The sequence below is a fragment of the Triturus cristatus genome, chromosome 8, assembly GCF_964204655.1.
Source record: "Triturus cristatus chromosome 8, aTriCri1.1, whole genome shotgun sequence".
Classification (NCBI taxonomy): Eukaryota; Metazoa; Chordata; class Amphibia; order Caudata; family Salamandridae; genus Triturus; species Triturus cristatus.
In genome coordinates, this window is record NC_140591.1 from 1,027,536,362 (window position 1) to 1,027,548,516 (window position 12,155).

At 43.3% G+C, this 12,155-nt stretch overlaps 1 protein-coding gene across 5 annotated transcripts in view; it reads left to right on the forward strand.

Moving 5' to 3' along the window:
- PNPLA4 (patatin like domain 4, phospholipase and triacylglycerol lipase) overlaps positions 1-12,155 on the forward strand; it is a 289,576-nt gene that overhangs the window by 21,138 nt on the left and 256,283 nt on the right. The gene's annotated exons all lie outside the window — the stretch shown is intronic.

Below are 12,155 nucleotides of genomic sequence, written 5' to 3' on the forward strand. Positions count from 1 at the left end.
CAAGAGAAGACAACAAGATTACAAAGAGGTGAAGCTCCCTCAAACAGAGGTACTTCCCTTTAACTAAATGAAGTAAGTGCTTCTTTGTTGCGTGGAGATTTCCTTGTATTCCGCTGCATCTAGAACGCGTCACCAAAATCGTCAGGAAACGCTCTTCAGGGCCTTTTGTTAGGCTGTCCATTAACATGGGAAAAGGCAGGAACTTTTACATACTACTAAGGAAAACTGGCGTGGCCAAATGGGCCGAGCTTGCAGATGTTGTATATTTTGCATACTCAAGGTAATTAAAAGAAAGGAAGGATCATGGACTGCTCTCACCAGGAGATGACAAGAAAGAAATCACTCTTCAGTCACCCCTGATCTGATTGCGCTCCAATAGATCAAGGATTACGTCGCTTTCATTAAGTATTTCAAATTATTTTTTAACATGGAATATGAGAGGAAACACATTTGCTTTGCCTTCCCCAAGCCCAAGAAGTTAGGATCCTTTGTTTAAACAAGGGGAGGGGGCTGCACTGCCCCCCTCCCCAGGCTAATTTGGGTCCGGGGGCCCAATTCCACAGGGTCCAGCCACATCCACCTGGGTGCCCTGGAGCCCACCCAGGGGCACACAGTTTGCTATGATGGGGACTGTGGGGGGAGCTTCAATGTCCCCACGTTCCGTGCCGGCTCCCTTCCTCCTGCAAGAGACGGCATTGCTCCTGCACACAGGGAGCTGCTAAATATGCGGGAGCAATCTTTAATCTGTTTCCCTGCATACATGTCAGCAGACAGGGAAACAGATGAAAACTCTGCTCCCAGCAAGCAGGAGCAGTTTGACAGCTCCCGCTTTCTGGGAGTGGAGTTACTGTTAGCCATTTGCTTTCGCTTGCCAAGCAAGAGCAATGTCCCAGGGGAAGGCTACCCAGGACATAGGGAGCCGGATGTCCCAGGTCCATTAATGGCTCCAGGAGGGGAGCCGTGTGGGCCCCTACTTTATTTAGCATGAGCCGGGAAAGTGATGGTCCCCAGGGAAAACAATATATTTTTTATTTTGCCCTGGGATGGTGGTGGTTCCCTGGGCTTCAGACAGCCCCAAGGGGGGGGGGGGGTCTGCGTGCCCCCACCTCCATTTTTATAAATAAAGCCCCAGGGAGGTGGTTGTCCCTGGGTCTTTCTTGAGTCCTTGGATGGCGCTCCGTGCGGCCCCCTCCATTATTATAATACCCCGGGGAGATGGTGATTCCCGGGGCTCAATAGAGCCTTAGGAAGGGGGACCCGTTCTCCCCCTCCTTTTTAACCACATGACCCCAGGATCTGGCCCATCCAGGGCTATATTATGAACAAGCGTGGTAGACCTACGTTTAAAAAAAAACAAAAACTTTTGCTCTAGGTTCACTATTTCCCGCAAAAATTAAAACAAACGCTTTTCTGCCCTGGCAAGATCACTGAGGGATCCCGGTGTTAGGGTATTCCTACCCTGCCCCATTTTCTTTATTTAAAAAAAAAAAAAATTGTGTGACTCGTTTGAGTCCCAAGATGGCTGCCAACACTTACTGGTTTGAGTGTTAGCAACCAATCAGATATGGGGACTGTTGGATGCTCGGAGGCTCCGCGCCAAAATATATATATATATATATAATCTACTGGCGGTCGCCAGTAGATAGTTATAGTTAGGACCATGTTTCCATAGGAAATCCGCAACATTCTATTTGGAATAACTTTGGCGCCGGTCGACGAATCCTCGTGAAATTTTCAAAACTAATGGGGCGCTACGCTCCTCTCCTACCCTGAAAGTCTCGGGGGGGATTCGTCAAGCGGGGGGTGAGAAAAAAGGGGGGTCCCATAACGCGTTTTCCCCATGCATTTTTCCATAGGACCTTTAGACACAGCTACAGCCTGAACGGCTGAACAGAGTTACTTGAAATTTGGCAGAGGTAGTCTACAGGTCAAGGATGTGCCTTTTGTAGGTTTGGTGTAAATCTGTTCAGTATTTCCTAAGAAAATAGCATTTAAATCAATATATATATCTGTAAGCGCGCTCCGAGCGCGCACCGTAAGCTTACCATACGCGTACGGTGCCGTGCGCGAGCGCGATTCTGATTGGCTATTAGATCTTAGTAAACATTCGAATCGGTCGAATCCAGGAAGTGTCGGCCGCCATTTTCTCTCTCGCACTCTGAGGGGGGGAGGAAAAACAAAGTTGGATAACATGAAAAGGGGCAGGCTAGACAGCTCCTAACCACCTAGCCTTGGTTAGGGTGTCCCAAAAGGACCCCCAAGGCCAAAAAGTTAAAAAAAAAATTTTTGTTGAAAAAACGCCGAATGCGCTTACCGTACGTGTACGGTCAAAAATCAATGAAAAAAAACCAAAATCCACATATGCCCCCCCTGTGTGCAAAAGGTGCCCGTATGGCACCTTTTGTGCATGGCATATTATATATTTGATCATATAATAACCTTTCACAACGAAGCGCATAATATGTCCTCCGTGTGCGGACGGTGCGCGAAGCGCATCGTGCGTACATGGCCCATCCAGCGTAACGTGGGCAAGCGGTGCGCATAGCGCACCGCGTGACCACCGTGCGTGCACGGCACTAACTGCGTAAAGTGGGCGCGCGGTGCGCGCACGGAACGAACGGCGTAAAGTAACTTAGCACTTAAAAAAACGGACAAATTCACTGAAAAAACCATAGGTTTCACACACGTTATAGTTAGGAATTAGCATTTAAAAAACCTTGCAAATTCACTGAAAAAACCATAGGTTTCACACAAGTTATAGTTAGCTGTACATTTCACTCGTAAAAAACCAATGAATTTCCACGTTATAGTTAGTGCAGGCAACTATAACTCACGCGACCGCAATCCTCTGCTGATGCTAATACTGTATTTAGACACTTATTTGCCCATGTCTTCTTCCATTAAATTTTAGCTATACATATATTACAAATATTTTTTTTTCATAAAGACACATGTCGTCAGCAGAGGATTGCGGTCGCGTGAGTTATAGTTGCCTGCACTAACTATAATGTGGAATTTCATTGGTTTTTTACGAGTGAAATGTACAGCTAACTATAACTTGTGTGAAACCTATGGTTTTTTCAGTGAATTTGCAAGGTTTTTTAAATGCTAATTCCTAACTATAACGTGTGTGAAACCTATGGTTTTTTCAGTGAATATATATATATTATACAAATTATTTATTTTACTATCTCCAACCCCTGAATGGATTTACACCAAATAACAGAACGGGCAATTTCTGAACCAAGACCTACCTTTCTGCCGAATTTGGTGTAATTCCATACAGGGGTGCGGACTGTAGTAATGTCCAAAATCCCTATGAAAATTAACATGGGAAACAGTTTTTTTTTTTACCCCCCTCTTTTTTTTTTTTTTATTAGGCCCACTTGGCGGATCGCTTGAACCTTTAGAAGCACAACTTGAATCACCGGTGCACTTTTCTGGTAACATTTTGTAGAGATTCATCAAATGGTGCCGCAGATATAGGCAAGTCAAAAAACACTTTTCCTATGGAAACATGGATATAGATGTGTGTGTGTATATATATCTCCAAAAAACTCTCCGAACCTCCACAGCAGCGGCGAACAGAGGGAAACAGACCCTGATAGCTATGGCAGGTAGAATTTTATTCTCTTACTCCGCGACGAGTTTCGAGCACAGCCGTGCCCTTGTTCACACACACACAGCCATTCCGCCAAAACATTTTTAAACTGCTGGGTGTTCAACTTCCTGTGTTACATGATCATAGACATGGAAGAAACCTTCAGCAAATTTGTGCCATTGTGCAAATGAAGGAAATATTCCTCATGGCATGCAAGCAGGCAAATGTAGACATATTACTGTATAAATACTGAAATATGGTAAAATAACATCTCATAAACAAATGGAAGAATATATACATATATAAATATATATTGGGTTTAAAAACAACACCTATAAATTGTCATTAAAAAAAGATACATTTATAAATGTCTATTTTTTAACAAAATATAAATGTTAAAATTCTATTAATATAAAATGTATATATTTGAATTTAAAAACAATTATATACACATTATGATAAATACAGCGTGCATAAACTCGTCACCGTTGCTTCAATTAGTCAAAAAGCATATTAATGTAATGCTGCAAAAAACCTTTTAAATGTAATTCCAACTGGACATTACTTGAGATGTTGCACCATTGTCAGAAAACATCTATTGGGCGACAATATTATTTCAGCCTAAATGCTGTTTTTTTTGTTATGTCTTGCCTCTTAGTTTCAGACAGTATTACCGGGAAGTCAAATGCCTAGCTTGTAAGTAAATCTTGCTCTGCCGTACCAAGTGAATGTACAGATGGTAAAAGTATTGTGATACTAAACAAATTGTCGTCCTTGTTTACTATTTGTATGTATGTTCTTATATAGCGCTCGAATTACCCATGGGCATCTCGGCGCTTGCATTGGGAACCCATCCTGGCTTTTCCCTGTGAGATAACCCGTACTGGGCATCCCCAAGGTGAAAGCCAGGCATCCCGCCGTGGGGGGGGGCCGTAGTGGAGATTAAGCAAGCTATTGCCCAGAGTTGCAGAGTGTGAACCCATGATTCGAGTAGGCACCGAAGTGAGAATTATCGAGTCCGTGGACACTTGGGCTCAGACCCTGCCGCGTCGGGAATTGAACCCTGGTCCCGGGTCTGACCTCTGCTTCAGGGTATGCCTCCTCTAACCAGTGAGCCACACTTCTCCATATCTGTCAAAGTGCAATATATCCAGTGCAACCTATAACTAACAGTACTGATACCAAAAAAAGCCCCCCTAAAAAAATATTAAACTGACCACTTAAGTGTCTAGAGTGAGATGCGGCTAAAAATCCCCTATACAACCTCTTAAAAAAGGTAAATGAACCATATTTTACTATCTAAAAAAAGTAGTAAAATGTGAAAAGTATTTTATTGGCTAAAAACACATAGAAAAGAAGTTTATAATGCGGAAGGGAGTCCCTGCCTTCACCTTTATAAAAAAAAATATGCATATCTTCAGTTGTGTTCAGTCCATGAGGGACCTTGCTGTCTAACTCCAAAATAGTGCGGGTTTCAAGTTGTCTTAACATTTTTTCTTTGTTGCCTCCTCTTCTAAGAGGTGAGATTGCATTAATCACGAAGTACGAGAGGCAACTCAAGTCATTATCATGTGTGCTTTTAAAATGCCTTGCTACCGAGTAGGACGCGTAATTGTTGACTATGGCCCTGATATGCTGCAATAGCCTGACGTGCACCTGCAGCTTGGTACTACCCACATAACTCAAACCGCAGGTGCACGTCTGGACATAAACCGCATAATCAGTCCGGCAATTATAATTGCCTTGGATGTCAATGTCCTTATTGGAAAATGGAGTTGTGTATTTGGTGGTGTTAATACCAAACTTATACGCACGGCAGGAAGAACATTAAAAAAAACCTTGTCTTGGTTTAAGCCACGTGCCCGCAGTTACTAACTGGACTATTCTATACCAATTGGCTCTGCATTGACTTAGCTTACCTGAAAGTGATGGTTGGAAGACTAGAAAGACGGGGTCCCAACACCCCATCTGTTAATGCAATAGGCCAGTTCTTTCTTATGATAGATTTGATTCTCCTCTCTTGCCTACTGTATGTTGTGATACGTCTGGGGCTATTTTCTGTCTCTGCTTCCCCTCTCACTTTTTCATTGCTTTTCAAAAGTATCTCTCTTGGTTTGCCCTGTGATTTATTGAGGGCTTGTCAGTATCTTGTCATTGTAACCTCTTTTCTTCAGTCTCTGCATAGCATTCTGTGTGCATTGTTCAAATTCTGCAGTGGTGCTACAAATACGTTTAATCCTAAGTATTTCACCATACGTAACACTATCAATCAAATGTTTTGGATGACTACTACTGGCGTGCAGAGTACTATTTCCTGCTGTGGACTTTCTGAACAGTGTTGTCTCGAATTTATTATTTGTCACCATAATTTTCACATCAAGAAATTCTATTGTGGTGCTGATCTGAGGTAACATTCAAATTCATGGAATTATTGTTATGAGTAGAAATAAACTTGATAGCACTCTCCTAATCTCCCTTCCAAATTAAAAAAAATCAATGTACCGTAGCCAGTACATTACATGTTAATTATAGATATCTTGATGTGTTCTTTAGGGCCTGTTCCTCCCACCAGCCAACATGCAAGCAAGCGTTGCTGGGGGAGAAACGGGATCCCATAGCCACGCCCGTTAGTTGTTTCAGGGTATCTTTTCCAAAGAGAAAGAAATTGTTATGTAGACACCATGATATCAAATCCAAAAGCATTTTGTTGTGTCCATAAAATTCGCAAGCTCTGGTCTCAAGAAAATGTTTAACTGCATTCAGACCAGTCGTATGATCAATGCTGGTATATAATGACTCAATGTCTAAAGAAATCCGAAAAAAACCCTCTTCCCAAGTGATATCTTTGATCTTGTTTAAGAAGTCACCTGTATCTTTTACGTAACTAGGTAGTTTTTTTACAAAATCTTGTAAAAAGTCAACATATTGGGAGATGTGTTCACTAACACTATTCATAGCCGAGATAATGGGCCTTCCTAGTACTGGCCGGATCTTTTTATGAACTTTAGTAATTAAATACATTATTGGTATCACAGGGAAATCAATATTCATAAATTTATACTCATTCAGTGAAATTAGTCCTTCCCTTTTGTATTGCAGTAGTTGTTTCTTTAATGTTTCTTTAGCTTTATTGTATTCCTTGATGTTTGTTTTCATATAAAAATCTTTATTGTCCAGCTGTCTCCTCGCTTCTATAATGTACTCATTTCTTGGCCATATCACTATTTCCTCCCTTATCAGATGTATTCACAATTATTTCGTGGTTTTCTCCTATTTTCTTGGAGTTGAGCATATTGTTGATCCATACATTTTTTCTTCTTCGGTTTATTTTTCTTCACTTGAGCATAGTTTTTTGATATGTTCAATAACACATTCATGAAAAATATCGACTGAGTCTTTGGGCATCATAGGAAGAAATGTACTTTTCGGTTTAAAAGGACTGAAGCCTGCACCGTTTCTGGCTAATTTTTATACCTTGTAATTTAGCCTGGGTACTGATTTCTGCATTGTCACATGTCGCCTGTATTGCATTTTCCTCATTGTAAAGCTCATGTAACGCCAGTAGGGCAAGCACATCGGAAACTTGGAGCTCTGCAGTATTGTCATGTTCCATTGCCTGAGTTGATGATTCCAAACCTGACTTAATTGTAAAACACTTTTTCAGTTTGAGTTTGCGGATGAAGCAAAAAATGTCGATTCTGAGTAGTTAAAAGAGCTTTCAGGGCAGAAATTGAGTCCTAAGGACAAGAGTTTTTTTTCTGCTTGTTAGTGTGACTTCTGACAAATTTATGATTGTTCTATCACCGTTTTCTCTGCCATTGTTTTCTCTTTTGAGGCATTTTTTCAGCATTGGCGCCTTGCCTTCTTGCATTTCTCTTTTTTCGATTACTTGCTTGTTCCGATTTCTCGGTCTCGGCGTTTGTCGTCTGTCTATCACTAAAAAATCCACTTCCTCACCCAGGCTTAAAACTTCCATATAGTCATTTCCTACAAGGTTATCTCGATCTGAACCTGACTCACTTGTCAGTGATTCCCCATCTATTCCTGCCGCTTAATCACCTTTGCTGGATTCGGATTGTATATGCTGGGGAGTTTTGCCCATTCTTCTATCTTCAAACCTGAGTTTTTTAACATGTTCAAACTTGCGTGCAAATGTGTAAATTTGCCCTTGCTGGTAATCCATTAGATCACGGGCAAATTTATGCACTTTGCGTTTCTTGATTTTCTCCTCATGTTTGTTTAGCCTTTCAGCGATTTCCACATGTGTTTTGGCAATGTAGTCTTAAGTCTGATTTGTTGAGTTCCTCATTTATTGTATCCATTTCCTTGATTAGTGCTTGTCGATCTATAATTGCATACTATATTAGGATTTTGACAAGGTTCAGGCACGGCCAAATTACTTTCTCCCCACTCTAAGCATTTCAGGATTTGGCTCCTCAAAACTTGGTGCTAACAGAATTCTGAGACCTCGAGGGACTCGCCCCGCTTCTTCATATTTGGTTAGATTTATGCTCCCACCATTTAGTTGTTTCACTTCTCATTTTCTTTTCTAGTGTTTGTAGCAGTTCCTTAATATCTTTGTCTGCTTCTACCGCATTGTTATGCGAGCTTCTTGTGCTTGCAGTAATTTTAGGCAGATTACCAAATAATGCATCTGCCGCCGCTTCCCGTTCTTCCTGTATCGGCGGACATGGTGTCGAGTAAGATAGTTGCTAATGGAGGATGGCGTCCGCCGTTCTCACACACACTGCTCGTGTCTCACCTCCCCACCTACGCACAAATGCTGAATGACTCGCCACCCAATTTCGCGTCCGGCTGGTCCTCCGACTCCGACGCCGCCGTCGTCCTCTGGTTAGTGTCACTGTTAGAAATGGGGGTCTCTAGTTGGCAATGGCTGGCCATTGTCCAAGTAGGGACCCTTCTTCCTAAGTCAGAGTAAGCAGCCTACACCCTTTGATATAACCCCTGCTCAACCCTGTGGAAACGTAACACGAGCAGCTAGTCTTATCTCAGAGGCCGTGTGTGAAGCATTTATGACCATACACAGTAATACAATGAGGAACACTACAAATGGACACCACTCAAGTAGTTATAAAAAAATAGGTATTTTATATAGACTTAATCACAAGACCAATAACAGTAAAAATCCACAATACTAAGAAAATAGGGTTACTTTAAAAATGCTGCAAAAATAGTTCAAGGTGCACAAAATGATGTTCAGTTCAATGCAGTGGTCTCTGCGACCCTTTTACTCGCAAGGTATCTGGATTCTGTAGCAAAGCAACAAAAATGTTGCTAAGAAGTTGTAGCGATAAATTTCCTCACGCTAACCAGCGATGCGTTGAATCCTTACCGCAAGGGAGGATGATGCGCTGGGTTGCGGCCAGGATAAAGCGACAAACTTCTTCACGCTAAGCCGGTGATGCGATAAAATCCTTGCCGCTAAGGGAGGATGATGCACCGAGCCTGTTGCGTGTGCGATCTTGCTGCGATAGAAGAAATGGCGCTCCGCGAGGGAGCGACGATCCTGATGCGATGCGGGGGAAATGGCGAACGCTGGGCGTCCGCGCTGCGATGAGCTTGGTGCCATGATTCTGGGTTAGCGAACGCTTTGGGGCATGCCAAATAACAATGCGACAATCCTTGGGTTAGCGAGCATTTTCAGGCCTGCCATCAGGCGATTCAATAACTTGGGTTAGCGAGCGTTTTCGGGCCCGCAGACAGGTGATGCGACTATCTTCGGGATAGCGGGCGTTTTCAGGACCGCTGACGGGTGATGCGATAATCTTCAGGGTTAGCGAGCACTTTCAGGCCAGCTGACAGGTGATGCGACTATCTCCGGTAGCGAGCGCTCGGCGGCAGCAGAGCGATGATTTCTCGCGCTCACTAGCTGCAGCAGCTCGCTAACGGGGGTTAGTGACGATTTTTAGCACTCTTTTCTCAGCAGTAGAACTAGAGGCCCTGGAACTCACAGGAGCCTCACCTGCAGATAGAAATCCTCGCTGGGAGGAAACAGGAGGCTGGTGGTGGAGTCTGGTGTGCCTGAGACTCCTGCAGGAGGCTAGGTCTCTTCTATCCCTTGGGTGATTGCTGTAGCCACAAATTAAAAGTTCCTTCATAGTCCTTTTCCTCTCCTTCCAAGTCCAGTAGTAACCACTGCAGGCCAGTCCCAGACACAGCACACAAGGACAGTCTTTCTCCTGCAGATTCCTGTAGTTACACGGACAGAGGTTCTTGTTGTTGTCCAGGAGCAATACAAATTGTAGGGGTCGGGACACAAATATTTATACCCCCAAAGTCTTTGTTCTTAGGAGCCACAAGTCTCTGAACCCAGCCAGAACCAGTTCTGCCCAGCCCTGGAGCACCTTGTTTACCAGGCTGCATCCTTCCTTTCAGAAAGAGGGGGTCTGCCTTCAGACGCACAGTGGGAGGTGGAGCCAGCATTCACCTTGCCAGGCACAGCCCTATTCAAGTGCAGGAGCTACCCCTCCCCTTACTCCAAGGCAGATCTCTCTATTCAACCTAGGTCTGACTCAGCCTGCCATGTCCCTCCAAAACCAGACAGCCAATGCACATAATAGCAGAGCACACTGGAAGGCTTAGGCAAGAAAGTACCTATACTCTAAAAGTGGTAGTTTCAAACACAGAATATAAAAATAACCTTCACTAAAAGATGTATTTTAATATTCTGAGCTCAGGCATACTAAATTCGTTTTTCTACCATGTTCTGTGGGTCAGTTAGGGCTATAGAATGTAATAGCCAAAACCTCCCATTCTGGCCTATGGAGAACAGGTAGCCTTTCAGTAGTGAAAAACGAAATTGGGTGTAATTCACTACTAGGACATGTTACACACATCAGAGCATGTCCTACCTTACACATACAATGCACCCTATCCTAAGGGTGGCTTGCAGGATGCCAAGGGAAGGTTCAGGGGCTCGGAAGTGGGTGGACTTCACAGCCAAGATGGCAGTTCTGGACTGCACGCAGACACTGCAGTGGCAAGTCTGAGAGACACTTTACAAGCTGCTTCTATGGGTGGCACAAACCAGTGCTGCAGGCCCACCAGCAGCATTCGGTTTACCAGCCCTGGGCACACACGGGCCTCGATACTAGGGACTAACAGGTAAATCAGATAATACAATCATGGATGCACCAATTCACATGTCATCTTTACAAAGGGAGCATTTGCGCTGTGGCACTGAATGGCAGTGGCACAGCGCCCAGAGCATCTATAACCAGCAAAAACAGAGGAGACACAGCGAAAAATGGAAGGGAGACTCACGCCAATGGTGCCAGGTCTAACAGTCACCAATCACAGCTGCTGTAGGGGGCTGCCGCCAAATATTCCTTTACGGAATTCCTCCTTCGGTTTTGGTTGTGGGCGGCTGCCAGCTTGTAGGGAAGGGGTCTGTTACCGGAAGCAACCAACTTCCGCAATTCCAAATGCAGCTAAAAAACTCTCCGTACCTCCACAGCAGTGCAACAGCAGCGGCGAACAGAGGGAAACAGACCCTGATAGCGATGGCAGGTAGAATTTTATTCTTACTCCATGACTCGTTTCGAGCATAGCCATGCCCTTGTTCACACACAGAGCCATTCCGCCAAAACATTTTTAAACTGCTGGGTGTACAACTTCCCGGGTCACATGATCATAGACATGGAAGAAACCTTCCGCAAACTTGTACCATTGTGCAAATGAAGGAAATATTCCTCATGGCATGCAAGCCATGAAACTTTCGAAGCACAACTGGAATCACCGGTGCACTTTTCTGGTAACATGTTGTAAAGATTCATCAAATGGTGCTGAAGATATAGGCAAGTCAAAAAACACTTTTCCGATGGAAACATAATCCTAACTATAACTACCTACTGGCAAACACTATATATATATATATATATATATATATATATATCTATATCTATTCACTTAAAAAACCATAGGTTTCACACATGTTATAGTTAGCTGGGCATTTCACTCGTGAAAAACCATTGAAATTTCCACGTTATAGTTAGTGCAGGCAACTATAACTCACGCAACCGCAATCCTCTGCTGATGACGTCAGATATTACATCACTGATGACATGTGTTTTTCTGAAAAAAAAATATTTGTAATATATGTATAGATAAAAATTAATGGAAGAAGACATGGGTAAATAAGTGTCTAAATACAGTATTAGCATCAACAGAGGATTGCGGTTGCGTGAGTTATAGTTGCCTGCACTAACTATAACGTGGAAATTTCAATGGTTTTTCACGAGTGAAATGCCCAGCTAACTATAACATGTGTGAAACCTATGGTTTTTTAAGTGAATTTGACTTCCTGGTTTCGACCGATTCGAATGTTTACTGAGATCTAACAACCAATCAGAATCGCGCTCGCGCACGGCAGCGTGCGCATACGGTAAGCTTACGGTACGTGCTCGGAGCGCGCCTATAGATGTATGTATTGATTTAAATGCTATTTTCTCAGGAACTACTGAACAGATGTACACCAGACCTGCAAAAGGCACATCCCTGACCTGAGGACTACCTCTCTGCCAAATTTCAAGTA